The sequence below is a fragment of the Copadichromis virginalis genome, linkage group LG16 (genome assembly GCF_057382275.1).
Source record: "Copadichromis virginalis isolate Kocher_CV1m ecotype Utaka linkage group LG16, C_Virginalis_male_GT1.1, whole genome shotgun sequence".
In the NCBI taxonomy this organism is placed as follows: domain Eukaryota; kingdom Metazoa; phylum Chordata; class Actinopteri; order Cichliformes; family Cichlidae; genus Copadichromis; species Copadichromis virginalis.
This window is the reverse complement of record NC_140633.1, coordinates 41291333-41305452: the sequence shown is the minus strand read 5'-3', so window position 1 is coordinate 41305452 and position 14120 is coordinate 41291333.

The following is a 14120-nucleotide window of genomic DNA, read 5'->3' as shown; positions in this document are numbered from 1 at the left end:
ACAAACAGCATAAATGTAATATTAAACCATCCAGCATTAACAGTGGTTTGTAGCGCAGGATAACGTAACACTAGATCTGAAAGTAAAACAGCAGCATGCTGGGTTGCCTAGCATTCACAACAGTGTGACTGATGGATAAACTGATAAACACATGGAGTTATTAAAGATGAATACTGAGCCGGGTCAGAGGGCGCACAGAGCAGAGAGTGCGGAGTGTGGAGAACCAATCAGAGCAAATAAAGACAGAAAGGAGAGCAGGGCAGCCAATCAGATGCGCAGAGCTGAGGAGCAGCAGAGTGGACAGCATCTTTGCAATAATTATGTTGTTTCAGCTGTGAGTTCAGTGTTAAAACGCAGACAGTGAGCTATTCACCCAGTTTTTATATCTTCTTTATTTTACTTTCACTAAAACCAAAACTCATCTTTAGCCTCTCTGTAACGTTCTTTCTGCTGCTTACATTATTCAGATGTGTTACTGTATCATTTGTTTTAACTTTAAACTATTTTAACGATCTGTGATGTAAAGATCTCAATTATTTGTGAAACTAATAAAACTTTGAATTAAATCTTAAATATAATCATTTGAAAACTCATTTTGGTCATTTGTCTCTATTATATTGAAGGCTCATTACAGCTAGCCCGAGACGGTTTTGCTTCATCTGTCCACAGAGACTCAGAGTTATACAGGAAGTTGGCTTTGAGCAGTAGTGCTGTTCTGACCCACTCTGCTACGCTGCAGGCATCAGCTTCTGCTCAAATTGACCTGAATCTGCTGATGATTGAGCAGTTTACAGTCTGAGTCCTCAGTGTTGGAGCTCCAGGAACTCGCTCTTTCTTTTCTCCACTGTTGCTGAGGCCGTGCAGGTCTGCTGTAACATCGCCAACAGCACCAGATTCACCTTCCTGCCTCTTATCTTCCTCCTGACAATGAAAAGCTGCAGGCGGTCATAAAGGACCCGCAGGGCTGTGGAGGTCCAGAGGTGCACTCGGAGATGACCCAGAAGAGGAGACCAGCTCGGGTTTTGGATTTTTCTGCACTCATTCCAAGGTTTGGGATTTGTTTTGTGTTCTGGTTCCTGTTTTATTTTGGAATTCCTGTTTGTCTGCACCTCAGTTTCCTGCAGGTGTGGCCCTGCCACAGTCAGGTGTTCAGCTGCTGTTCCTTGTGTCTCCTCTCAGATCTCAATGCCTTCTCTGTGACCTCAGCCTGGATCACAGATTTGTCCTTCCTGACTCCTGAGTTTCCTTTCAGAGTCAGGGTCAACTGACCCAGAAGAAACCTCATGTTTGCCACTTACCTGTGAATAGGGTTGCCAACCGTCCCTTAAAATACGGAATCGTCCCGTATTTCGAAACAAAAGTACACGTCCCGTATTGAGCTAATAAGGGACGCACTTTGTCCCGTAATACAGTGAGAATCAAAAGTAGTCTATAAATGTTAATGGAATTAACACTTTGTTTGAAAACATAATTCCCAGCCCCTCTCCTGCTTTGTGACCAATGAGCTGACAGCACACTTATGACAATTCGAGTATGACAATTCAGATTACCGCTCATCTCATTGGTCGAGGAAAGGTCGCTTGCGGAGAAAATACCGGAAGACAACAGATGACCACAACAAGAAGCATGGCCAACAGGGAAACAAACGCCGACACTGCGGTGCAAGTCTCGGACGACAGTACACCTAAAGCTGGGCAGACACTGTGCGATTTTTTCAGTCACGTTATTCAGCTCCTGCTCAAACTGCACGATTGACTCGCAGGGGTTAGAAGTTTGTATGTCACGATGTACTCTCACACTATACCGCCCGATGCTCTGATGCGACCTGAGTGCTCACACTGTGCCTCCATAACATGAAGGTTATAACAGAAAATCTGTCGCTCGCTCTCTCTGTCTTTCACTCACACAGACACACCACCACCATCAACTTTGCTAAATTGCTAATGAAAAACATGATCAGGCAGCTGTGACTGAGCAGCAGTGTCGATCCAACTATTTTCACGGTTGTTGTGGTCGTGATAATTTTGTGATGCCACATCGAAAAGGCTCGGATGAGCTTTCCAAAGTTCTACAAGTTGTGCCTCCATCGCTTGTGTCCAGATCACACGCTGCACAGCCGAGCTGCGCCGTCTTTTTCACCAACGTTTACGTTTGCGCGTGAGCAGTGTGAGCGGCTGTGGTGACACCTTCACGAGCGATTGATGATCGGGAGCTGGTCGTGAGGTGTTAATCACTTCTCGTTACCCCACGTATACTACACGATGCACGATGAAGGCCAAAATCGGTCCGATCACTCAAAAATCGTCTCAAAATGGGCCTAAAACCGCACAGTGTAAGCCCAGCGTTAGAGCAGCAATGTTTGTTCCCCTCAGAGAAAGGGAAGAATGGGAAAAGGAAAACACCTGGCTGGAAAACGTTAATATGGGCATGTGCAGTGAATATCAGCGCTATGTGGCCAGAAGTGTGATAATATAACTTATTTTGTGTAATAAACAACTGCAAGGATAGATGATTACAACAAATTGATGACTAATACATAAAAGTAATACATAGATGAATAATGATGATGAGTTAAGATGCGTAATCATGGGAACAAGCGGGTTTACAAACAGGCGCAGCTGATTAGCTTTAGAAAAGCTGAAATAATACCTCAACTGAAGCCAATTGTACTAAATGCACTAAATGTGCACTGTTACAAGAATGTTTTTCTTTCTATTGTTTTCTATTATTTTAAGTTAAGCAGGACAGAGTTCTTTTAAAGAAAGATTTACTTATATTCTCAAAAGTTAAGCATGACAGGCTTCTGTTTAAGAAGGAGACCTGTTTTACTGTGTTAATGTTGTCATTTTGAGCTAAAAATAAATGGCTAAATGATCATTTGTTTCACATGTGTTCATATCACAAAGAATATGCATCTGCTTAAATCAACTTCAAGTCAAATGGTTAAAAAAATAATTTCACACACAAAAAAAGAGCTAGAAAATTCACCACACTGGGAAGGGTGAAGACAACTGGGTCGCCCAGCCCTGGCCACGAGGTGTCCCTTATTTATTTTTCAGGGAGTTGGCAACCCTACCTGTGAAGGTTTCCATCAGGCGGATGAGAGCAGATCACAAACACATGGTTCATAGTGCAGAAATCCCCTTTTTTATTTTTCACATAATTCAATCAAAGGGGCCTCGTTGGCTCGTGTTAATCGTGGTTAATTGAAGCGTCTTTCCATGTCAGCTTCCCGTTTGATCGGGAACGATGCAGAAATGCAAACCACATGATTGAGCTGTTTTCTGTTGCTGGAGGGAAACAGTTTGTTCTTTCTGTCCCAGTTTGGCTCCACGCTGGGGTTTTCCTACCTGGCATCCCCATAGATCCCACACAGAGTCACAGCAGGTGAAACCAGGCCGGCGGGAGGCCGGCTGCCCTCCGTGTCCATGCTCTGTTTGAAGGTTAGTGTGAGTCGCAGTGAAACTAATTGTTCTGGCACTTCCTCCACATTTTCTCGTGCTTTTTTCACAGCTTTTTAGGTGCTCTTGTTGTTGTTTGCTTTGGTCCCGTGAGGAGTTCATGTTCAAGATTTTAACCCTCAGAGGGAGATTAACTGTTTCTGGTTCAGGGTTCAGGCATTAAACAGTAGAGGTCCAATACTGCTGGAATCTCAGAGGTCAGATGAGCCCATCGGAGGTCATCCTCCTCATCACGAAGAGCCCGTCCTTTGTTCCACTCACTATTTATTGTTTCATTCATCGTGTATGACCAGAGGCGCTCCAGAATTAGCAGAGCTGTGTGTATCTGTCATGTTCAGTCACTAAAGACCAGATGCCTTCTGAATCATAGATCCCTGAGGCCAGGCGCAGTCTCAGTCCTGGGCCGAACAAAAGAGCGTCTGTTGGGAGTGTCCCCACGTCCAGGAATGGCCGCGGGTCGCAGTAGTACTCTCCATTAGCATATCGACTCGGCTTTGGGGGGTTTCGCAAATCTGTAAACAAAGTTTGCAGTGGGAACAGAAATAAAGTGTCCACTGTACGGCGAAGACGGGGAGCCACTCACAGGAATGTCTGAGCTCACAAAGGCCTCTTCTTCTGCATCTGCAGGTCCCTCGTGTTTTTACACCGGCTATCAGGAGTCATGTGACTGCAGGTGTGTCTCACGGTCACACGAGGTGTGACGTGTTCACAGCAGTGCTGTTAACCACAGACCGGACCAGCTGGAGGTGGTTTCTCCTCCTGCCTGTGAACCCCGAGCTGATCTGAGAGCTGCAGGGTGACGTCTCCTGATAGAGGAGACGCTGGAGTTCTTTCCTCCTTCAGGAGCACTCAGGGAGCCCTGCATGCTTTTTTTCTGGGTCCTCCTGATGTTTGGATTTGATTCAGTCCGTTATGCTCTCAGGTCCATGCAGCAGGACCGAAGGCCTCACAGACAAAGGTCCTAACAGGTTTAACCTGCCTCACGCCAGCCTGCTCTCTGTGGGGGGTCAACGTGATGGCTGTTCTTTCAGCTAACATGCCTGTGATGTGCGTCCTGTGTGTGCCTGATGTGGGATTCAGGTTCACAGGAGTGTGATGTGGAAATCTGATTCTTGGGCCTGATTTTGTCTCTGACGGATGTCGACGAGTGAAAACGCAGTCACAGCGTCTCAACTGCTGCTCAGCTCGAAGGAGCAACGGCTCTTCGTGTCGTAATGTGTAACGCCGTCACATGAGCGGTCCTGTGACTGCTCCATCACGGCTGCACTGTTCCTCACCGCCGCGATGACAGTCATGCTAATTAGTGGTTTTGGTGCAGAGCACGAAGCCCCAGGAGGAAAGGTTACACACAGAGGAGTGTTGTTCCTGCTCTGCAATGGACACGGACACACACAGTTAGTTACTCGCACTAAAGGAGTCTAAAGAGCTGCAGCCTGAAAAGATTTAACCCTGATGTGTGTTTGTGTGTCTGTTTGTTTGTGAGTTTGTTTGAGTGTTTACTAGTCTGTTTGTGGTTCAGACTAAGCGTCAGTTTGTGTGTCTGTGATCATGTAATCGTGTCCATTGTGAAGTCTTCTGTCTGTTATTTCCTGCTTTATTGTGTGGGTCAGTCTTCTTTCCTGTCTGTTTTTATTTGTTGCCAGGATCACTCAAGGTGTTACCATGACAACCATAAAACGAGAGTGTATGATTTTTCATCTCAGACATGCATAACGTTTGAGTCGAGCTGTGAAACACGTTCTCTGATGTTCTCTTGTCCTCCAACACATCTGCAAACATCTGCAGCTGAGAGGGTCAGTGAGCACATGGGTCACTGCACGACCCCACAAACCGCTCATCAGACAGGCTAACCGAGGAGAGGAGGAGCTCCTCCTGCTTCCATCACTGACCAGACTGATACCCACTGTGTGTGACGGGTTTCTGGACCTGCTGCAGGCTCTGGGTCAACCTCAGATCGGACTGGAGCAGAGACCATGTGAGCAGCTGTTTGCGTGCTGCGGCTGCTTCCTTTCTGTTTGATTTGTGTTGGTTAAAATAAAGAAAACCCAGATTATTGATTATCAGTGATCAGCTGCTCATCTGATCACTGATAGTCTGCTGAGTCTGATATTCAATGAATTACTTTGTGGGTTTCATTTGCAGACTTCATGTGAAAACAAACTGCAGGTTTTCACAGTCGACTGATCGATCGCTGAATAATCATTAATCAAACTGATGATCAGCTGCATCTTTAAAGATAAAAACTCCTTTACTGTCACTGAACTTCTGGTCCCACCCCATTGTAGGTGACCTGGACCCCCCCCCCCCCCCCCTCCGTCTGGTCCTGTGGTGCACTCTACCCCCACCCGCCGGTCAGGTTCTCTGCCCCCGGTTTGGTTAATGATGGTCGATGATGGGGCCTGGGGCAGATCTCTGACTGCAGCACAATAAAGAGTCAGTGGTGGTTGTAGGGGTGGGGGCTGTGAGTGGGGGGGGGGGGGGGGGGGGCTGGATGGCTGTAGATGCATGAAGTCCACATTGTGCAGCTCCCACAATGGCCACACTGTTGACAACATGTGTCTAATTCAATTAGCCGGGAGACGGTGCATAAATTCCGCAGAATTCCTCTGATGAACCACTGTTAGCCTCCGGGGAGGGGGAGGGCGGTCTGAGCGTGCTCAGTAACAGCCAGTCAGTCCGAGGAACTGAGCCCCGTCCAGCCGGGAGGAGTTCAGAGGTCAGAGAGGGGGATCTCCTCACACGGTCCAAACATCACTGAGCTCTGAGCGGCTGATCGTCTCTGAGCAGAAGGAAGATTATAATGAGATATCAGTGCAGACGTGATTTAGGCCAGCGCTCTCACGCGTCACAGACACGTCACGCTCTAACCTTTTTCTGCTGGGAACAGCTTCAAACATGTTTCATGAGAAAGATTCCACTTATCTTTATCCTGACTGACATCAACATCAGCACTTTAAAGCTGTCCAGATGTTGAATGAACGATTCTAACCATACGTTCAGACTCGCAGGTGGGTGCTGAGATAACGGACTCCCTTTAAAGGACAGTGACGAACAGAGTCTGAGGGTGAAGGTTTGTAAGATGTTCTTCTCCAAACATAATATAAGAGAACAGTTTTATCCAACTCATACCAACATGGTGTTGTACACGTGAATTTTCTACAATAAACAATGTGTTTAAAATAAACTGGATCAAACGTTTCTCAGGAACACAACAAGGAACCAATTTGGAACTTTATTCCCAGTTATATACTTTTTTAAAGTTGGTGGTCTTAAGTTAGTTTTACTTTGTAATTACAATGTTGATCAAATTCCCGTAAAACTGTTCAACTTTCCTAGACAGAAGCTTTTTGGATCAACACAGACATTTTATACAAACACAAATCTTTATTTGTAGGTGACTGGTTTGTTCGTTGGATTCATCTTCTCGTGCAACTTCTTAATCCAAATGGCTGTTTACTTTCTTACTCTGAATGTTTGAGTATATATGGGCTTCCTGTCCCAGTGAAGGAGTATGCATAGTATTTGATACTGTCCTTCCTGGTGTTTCAAACTGCACAGAAACTGTTGTTAATGATCTGACCACCACTGGATCCTGCTGCTTCCTGTGTTGGACAGATCTGTTTCCCCTCTGTAAAGAAGAAAAACACCCGTGACATACGTACGACAGAACTGCTCACTGGAATACTTTATACGGGACCCGGAGTGGAAGAAAATTTGGAACTTACCATCGAAATTCCTGTTAATCATCAAAATACAGGAAATATTTTTGATAAACATTCATCATCACCAGAACGTTTCTTCTATGACTGATGTTAACTGTTCATTTTGTAACTGTCAGAAAGAGTTTCACTTATCTTAGTCCTGCTTACGTACTTTATGTACTCTGACTTCTCTCTGTGTTATGGAAAAATATTGTTTGGCTGTTTTGATTACCCTGCAAATAGGGCAAACAAATTTTATTTGATTCATTTACTAATTTCACTTGCTAATTTTCATAGACATAAATCCAAATGTTCTAACGCCAAACTGTCTTTTTGATGCTTTATAAATGAAACCAGACAATATTTTTTAACCATACAACATTCAAATAATGTAAAAGCAGGTAAAACTATAAGCTTATGCTTCTTTGACCCCCAGTGTCATGGAGTCGGGTGACTCTGTGTTTTGGTTTTGTTATTCTATGTTCTGGGATTTTGTGGGCTTTTCATGGTTTATTCTTTTATATTTCGTGTTCCTTAGTTATTCTTTAGCACCTCATGTAGTTGTTCTTACATGAAACCCTCTGAAATTGTCTTTTGTTCATTTAATTCTGTAATTTAGGGGCCAGAGCAGACGAGAGAAATGTAAAACTGCTGGCTAAGGGTAAACATAAATACAGTAAAATCGTAATTCACGTCGGCAGTAATGACACCCGGTTACGCCAATCGGAGGTCACTAAAATCAATATTGAATCGGTGTGCAACTTTGCCAAAACAATGTGGGACTCTGTAGTTTCCTCTGGTCCCCTCCCCAATCAGACCAGGAGTGACATGTTTAGCCGCATGTTCTCCTTAAATTGCTGGCTGTCTGAGTGGTGTCCCTATCAGACAGAGGAAACCTGGTCTTGTTAGGAGAGACGGCATCCATCCCACTTTGGATGGAGCAGCTCTCATTTCTAGAAATATGGACAAATTTATTAAACCCCCCAAAATATGACTATCCAGAGTTGGGACCAGGAAGCAGAGTTGCAGTCTTACACACCTCTCTGCAGCTTCTCTCCTCCTGCTACCCCCCAAAACCCATCTCCATAGAGACTGTGTCAGCTCCCAAACAGACAAAAAACTAAATAAACACACACACACAGAGAGAGTCTGGTTGGACTGTAATCTGTAGCACACTCTGTTAGCGTTAGCGTAGCTACCTGCAGGCTCCTGGCACTCTGCCAGCTGCACTTCACTCCTCGCCCCATAATCCCGTCAGGGCGCTTGTACCTACCTCGACCTCTGACACCATTAAAGTCACGTTATTTCCCTGTTTAACACAGACACACACACACGCACATGCACACACACGCTCTGCTGTCGTCAGCCATGATGGTTTGCTGTGGTTCTGAATCCTGTCAGAAGCTCATCGTTCAGCTTCAATCACTTTTATTTCAAAAATGAGAGGATGAGACCATCAGAAAAACGTAACCAGAACGATCCAATCCTGCCAAAAGTACTGAAAACATCGAAACAACCAAAGGAAACTGAAGCAAACACTAAAGCCCTCAAAGCTAAAGAGAACCGGCTGTTATTCACTCATTTGTGTCACTAACTTTCTGTCAGCAGAACATTATATGGTGGAGAAAGATGACCTCTGCGCTCCTCTTCTGTAGCACCAGCTCGTAGCTGACTACGACACTTTAACGCCTGGGTATAAACGCTATTGATCAACCTGAAAGAACAAGTCTGCTTGGAAAATGTTAGGAATTGAACTATTTGTGTTATAATTTAGGGACTAAAAGTAAAAATAAATGCTTAATTAAGGTACAGATTCCTGAAAATCCTGCTTCAGGACAGTAACGAAGCAGTTACACTTAGTTATTGTACTGAAGGTAAGTCCAGGCAGGTTTCGGTTTTTGGCTGATGAACCAATCACATTTGAGCCTGGATCTGCTGGAGGTTTCTCCCTGTTCAAAGGGAGTTTTTCCTCCCCACTGTCACCAAGCACTCACTGATAAGGGGCCATATGATTGTTGTGTTTTTTTCTGTATTATTGTTTGGTCTTTACAATAAAAGCACCTGGAGGTGACTGTTGTTGTGATCTGGTGCTATATTAATGACACTGAAATGAATGTAACTGTAAGTGTATTTGTAAAGCAGGGCTGGAGGCTGTGGGGGGGTGTGAGGTGCAGCCAGAGGTGGGGCTGAAGTCCAGCTGGGTGAGCCGTCTGTCCTGAGCAGCAGGTTTCTGTCTGGCGTCCAGAAGATTTTCAGTCTCTGTGTTTGTGCAGGAATCAGAGTCGGGTCCGGATGCCCGGGCGGCTTCGCGTTCGACCCCCTGACATGTTGTTTTAGCAGCGTTATTGAGCACGTGTCCGGGTCCCCAAGGACTGAACATGAACCATGAGAAATGAAGCGTCCACACATGCAGTGTGAAATCTGATCTGAAGCAGGGAGACTGAAAGCATGGAGTTACACAAAGTTCCAAAAGCCTTCCTCTTGTTTGTCGAAGCGCCCGTGGTGGTTCTTTCTCCACATGAAACACGTCCGCCCACACGCCGCTGTGGAAACAGTCTGCTGCAGACAATGAGGACATCCTACGTGCTGCATAAGCCTGTCAGCCTTTGGATGGAGGAGGAAAAGGAAAAGGGCTGCGTGTGACGAGGCTCCACACAAACCCAACTTACTGTAAGAGTTAATGCAGCAGAAGAAGAAGGTCCGCCCTCACATTTACAAGGCGTCACAGGATCTGTGTTTAAATCTGTGCGTGGGCACAAACAAAGGCTCACAAAGGTGGATTACCCCCAAGCAGAGCTGAGACAGAAAACCTCCCTGAATGACCCACAACACACCAGCACCACTGTTACACCCCGGCCTAGGCAACCGGGGTGCAACGTAGAAAAACAAAGATAAGGAAAATAAAATCCACGAAGGCCCTCCACCAAAATCCCAAAACGAAAATATCCCATGACGAAAGTATTTACAACAGACTATTTATTTACAACAAAACACCAAACTATTTACAACACGGGGGAGATCGCGACCATGACATACTGAAACACAAGGCTTAAATACATAGAAGGAGCAATTAGGGAATGGACCACAGGAGGGAAACACAGCTGGGGCAAATTAGAACTGACGAGACAGGGAAAATGTAAACTGAACACACTAAGATAACAACAGACCTTCAAAGTAAAACAGGAAACACATGACAGTCACGCAAAAACAAAACACTGACACACCAAAACGTAACATTTCCCCCTACCCAAAAATCAAACATGTAACCCCAAGTGAAATGTTTGATCAAAACCGGATGAAGACTGGTGGAGGCTGGAGCGGTCCCACGGACCCTCCAGCAGACGACGAAGGCTGGAGCGGTCCCCCGGACCCTCCAGCGAAGACGGATGAAGTCTGGAGCGGTCCCACGGACCCTCCAGCGAAGGCGGACGAAGGCTGGAGCGGTGCCTCGGACCCTCCAGCGAAGGCGGACGAAGGCTGATGAAGGCTGGAGTGGTCCCACTGACCCTCCAGCAGACGACGAAGGCTGGAGCGGTCCCACGGACCCTCCAGCGAAGGCGGAGGAAGGCTGGAGCGGTCCCCCAGACTCTCCAGCGAAGGCAGATGAAGGCTGGAGCGGTGCCACGGACCCTCCAGCGAAGGCGGATGAAGTGTGGAGCGGTCCCACAGACCCTCCAGCGGAGGCAGATGAAACTGATGGAGGCTGGAGCGGTCCCCCTGACCCTCCAGCAGACGACGAAGGCTGGAGTGGTCCCACGGACCCTCCAACGAAGGCGGATGAAGGCTGGAGCGGTCCCCGGGCCCTCCAGCGAAGACAGACGAAGGCTGAAGCGGCCCTCGGACCCTCCAGCGAAGACAGACGGCTGAAGCGGTCCCTCCCTCGGACCCTCCAGCGACGGCGGACGGCTGAAGCGGTCCCCGGGTCCTCCAGCGAAGACAGACGGAGGCTGAAGCAGCCCTCGGACCCTCCAGCGATTGGACGAGCCCCCATATGTTACACCCCGGCCTAGGCAACCGGGGTGCAACGTAGAAAAACAAAGATAAGGAAAATAAAATCCACGAAGGCCCTCCACCAAAATCCCAAAACGAAAATATCCCATGACGAAAGTATTTACAACAGACTATTTATTTACAACAAAACACCAAACTATTTACAACACGGGGGAGATCGCGACCATGACATACTGAAACACAAGGCTTAAATACATAGAAGGAGCAATTAGGGAATGGACCACAGGAGGGAAACACAGCTGGGGCAAATTAGAACTGACGAGACAGGGAAAATGTAAACTGAACACACTAAGATAACAACAGACCTTCAAAGTAAAACAGGAAACACATGACAGTCACGCAAAAACAAAACACTGACACACCGAAACGTAACAACCACCAACCTGCACATCTGATCATCTGAGCTGCAGCTCGCGCTACAACTGACCACACCTGGTGTTCCAGATGTTTCTGGGGTGATGGTGTGGCTGATTCAGGTCAGAGTCTGGTCGTCCTCCACCTTTCACAGCCCTTTGCTGCTCCTGGAAACGTCACAGAGCCAGTCACGCGTCACATGGTAAATATCAGAGTCTGAGATGTGACCCGTGGAGTCCTCAGGGACAGACTGGATCAGAGGGGAGCAGCTGATATTTTTACTGCAGTGCTGAGTTTCTGTTGTTTTTGGAGTCAGGAGTGTTTTCCTGGATTTAGACTCACTGTGAGGGCGTCTGCACTCCTGATGATGTCACAGCGAGCTCCTCTCTGGTGTGAGAAGATCAGCTCGACAACCTGGTGTCAACAAAGCCCAAACGAAAGGGGGGGGGGTGCACACTCATACACTGTATGTATTCCTGTGTGGGATCTGCTGTTTGCTGTGTTGAGTTGGAGGTCAGGTGGAGGCAGTGCCTAATTTGATCCTGTTAGAATCACAGAAGATTGTGGGTGGGGCTTCCTGTGATTGACAGGTCATCGCTGGATGATTTGGCTCAGAGCACCAACATGGTGGACGCCGAGTGACATCACAACCTTTGAGAGAGCACAAACACAACAGCTTCAATGTTCTTCACAAATTAATTTCAAAGAAACAAACTGCAGGCTCCTCGGCTGAGATGGCTCTTTGCCTCCTCCTCACAGTCATCTCTCTCAGGTGAAATCTCCTGTGTTTACTTCGTTTTTTCCATTTGGGTCCAAACTGAGCTCGAGGTAAACCAACCCCACAGGAGGCCAGGGCGAGCTCTCCTCTTTGCTGCAGGTCGGTTCTGGTTCAGGTTCAGGTGTTTACTTGTGATGAAGCCTGGCTGTCATGGCAGCATCTCTGAGCATCTGCAGCAGCGACTCTGAAGCAGTTTAAACAGCGCTGTGGAGGCAGCAGGTGGCGGCGCGTGCGGCGTGCGACCTCGCAAGCCTGATCCGGGATCTGCTCTTCAGCTGCGTCACATATGGCGATACCCCGGCGGCGCACGCACCCCTGAAGGGTCGCATTAAGTTTGACTCCACCATCTGCCCACCGCCTGCTGTGTCAACACGCCGCTCGCTGCCTGTGTGACTTCACCTGTTTGAAGCAGCTTCACCTCCAGCAGCTCAAATGACAGGAAGCTGTTTCACCTCCGCATCTTTCACCACGACAGGCCGGCGGCAGCTTCTCACAGGTGAGGTTTCTCTAAGAGGAACTTCATCTTGTTTCAAAAAGCCACGAGGTGTCCCAACACACTCTGACACAGTGTGTGTGCTGGTTTCTGCACACATGTTCACCTCACACACGCATGCGTGACCTAAAGTAGACTAAAATAGAATAGAAAGTCTGTGTGAAGATGAGTGGAGCAGAGGGCTGAAATGAGAGTCCAGATGTTGGTCTCACAGATGTGCTTTAGGTGCACAGTGACATGAAGATGGAACATGGTGATTGGCTGATTGCTGTCACACGGTGCTGAGGTTGGTGTGAGTCCAGCTGATAAAGACTAATAAAGACTTTACAAAGGCGATAAATAGCTCCATGACTCAGCTGATCAGTAACATCCAATCACATTTAAACTGAGGCCCGCTTGTCTCCGTGGAAACCTCCCGCAGCAGGCCGATGGAGCTCCTCAGCTGTGGAGGATTGATCCTCCCACTCTGACCCTCTGGCTCTGCAAGGAACACCTTAGCCTGTGACAGCTGCTAATCTGTGGCTGCTCCACCCACACAGACCTCCACCCAGCTGGATTCACCTGCTCATGCTTCCCTACACTTTATCTGCAGGAAACAGACTCCTCCACCTCCACCCACAGCCTGCTGCAGGACTTCTCACGGGCTCCAGACCTGCAGGTGAGATCATTATTTCATTATTTCAGAGATAACACAGAGTTCATCTCACTCCACCTGCAGCACAGCAGCTGCTCCGTCACCTCCACCTTCACTCTTCTGCTCTGAATTAAACTCGTTCTGGATGTGACCCGGGTTACCTGTTCGTCCCAATATCAGGTAAATGTGGTACAATTCAAAAAGTCCTCCAAAAGACACAAACACAAAGCAGTGAACAACCCGCTGGACTCGTCTGCATGCAGGAGGTGTTGATGCAGCAGACACAGCCTGAGACACACTCACGAGTTTACCCAGTGTAAACGGTCCTAACCAAGTTACAGCGACAGCACTCCACAGCCTGCTAACATGGACACTAGGGCTGCCACGATTAGTCGACTAGTCACGATTACGTCGACTATCAAAATCGTCGACGACTGATTTAATAGTCGACGCGTCGTTTGAAGCTTTGTAAGATCCCAAAAGACGCAGGAATAAGTAGTAAGATTTAAGAGTGTAATAACGGACTGAAACAGAAGATGGCAGCACTGCATGTACAAGGATGCCAGCTGCCGTTAAACCCCGAAGAAGAAGAAGCTGTGTCCCAGAATTCATAGCGCGGCCCAGCTCAGTTTCCAACAATGGCGGCAGCTAGTTAGTTTTAATATTACTCTTATTATTCTTTCTGGGT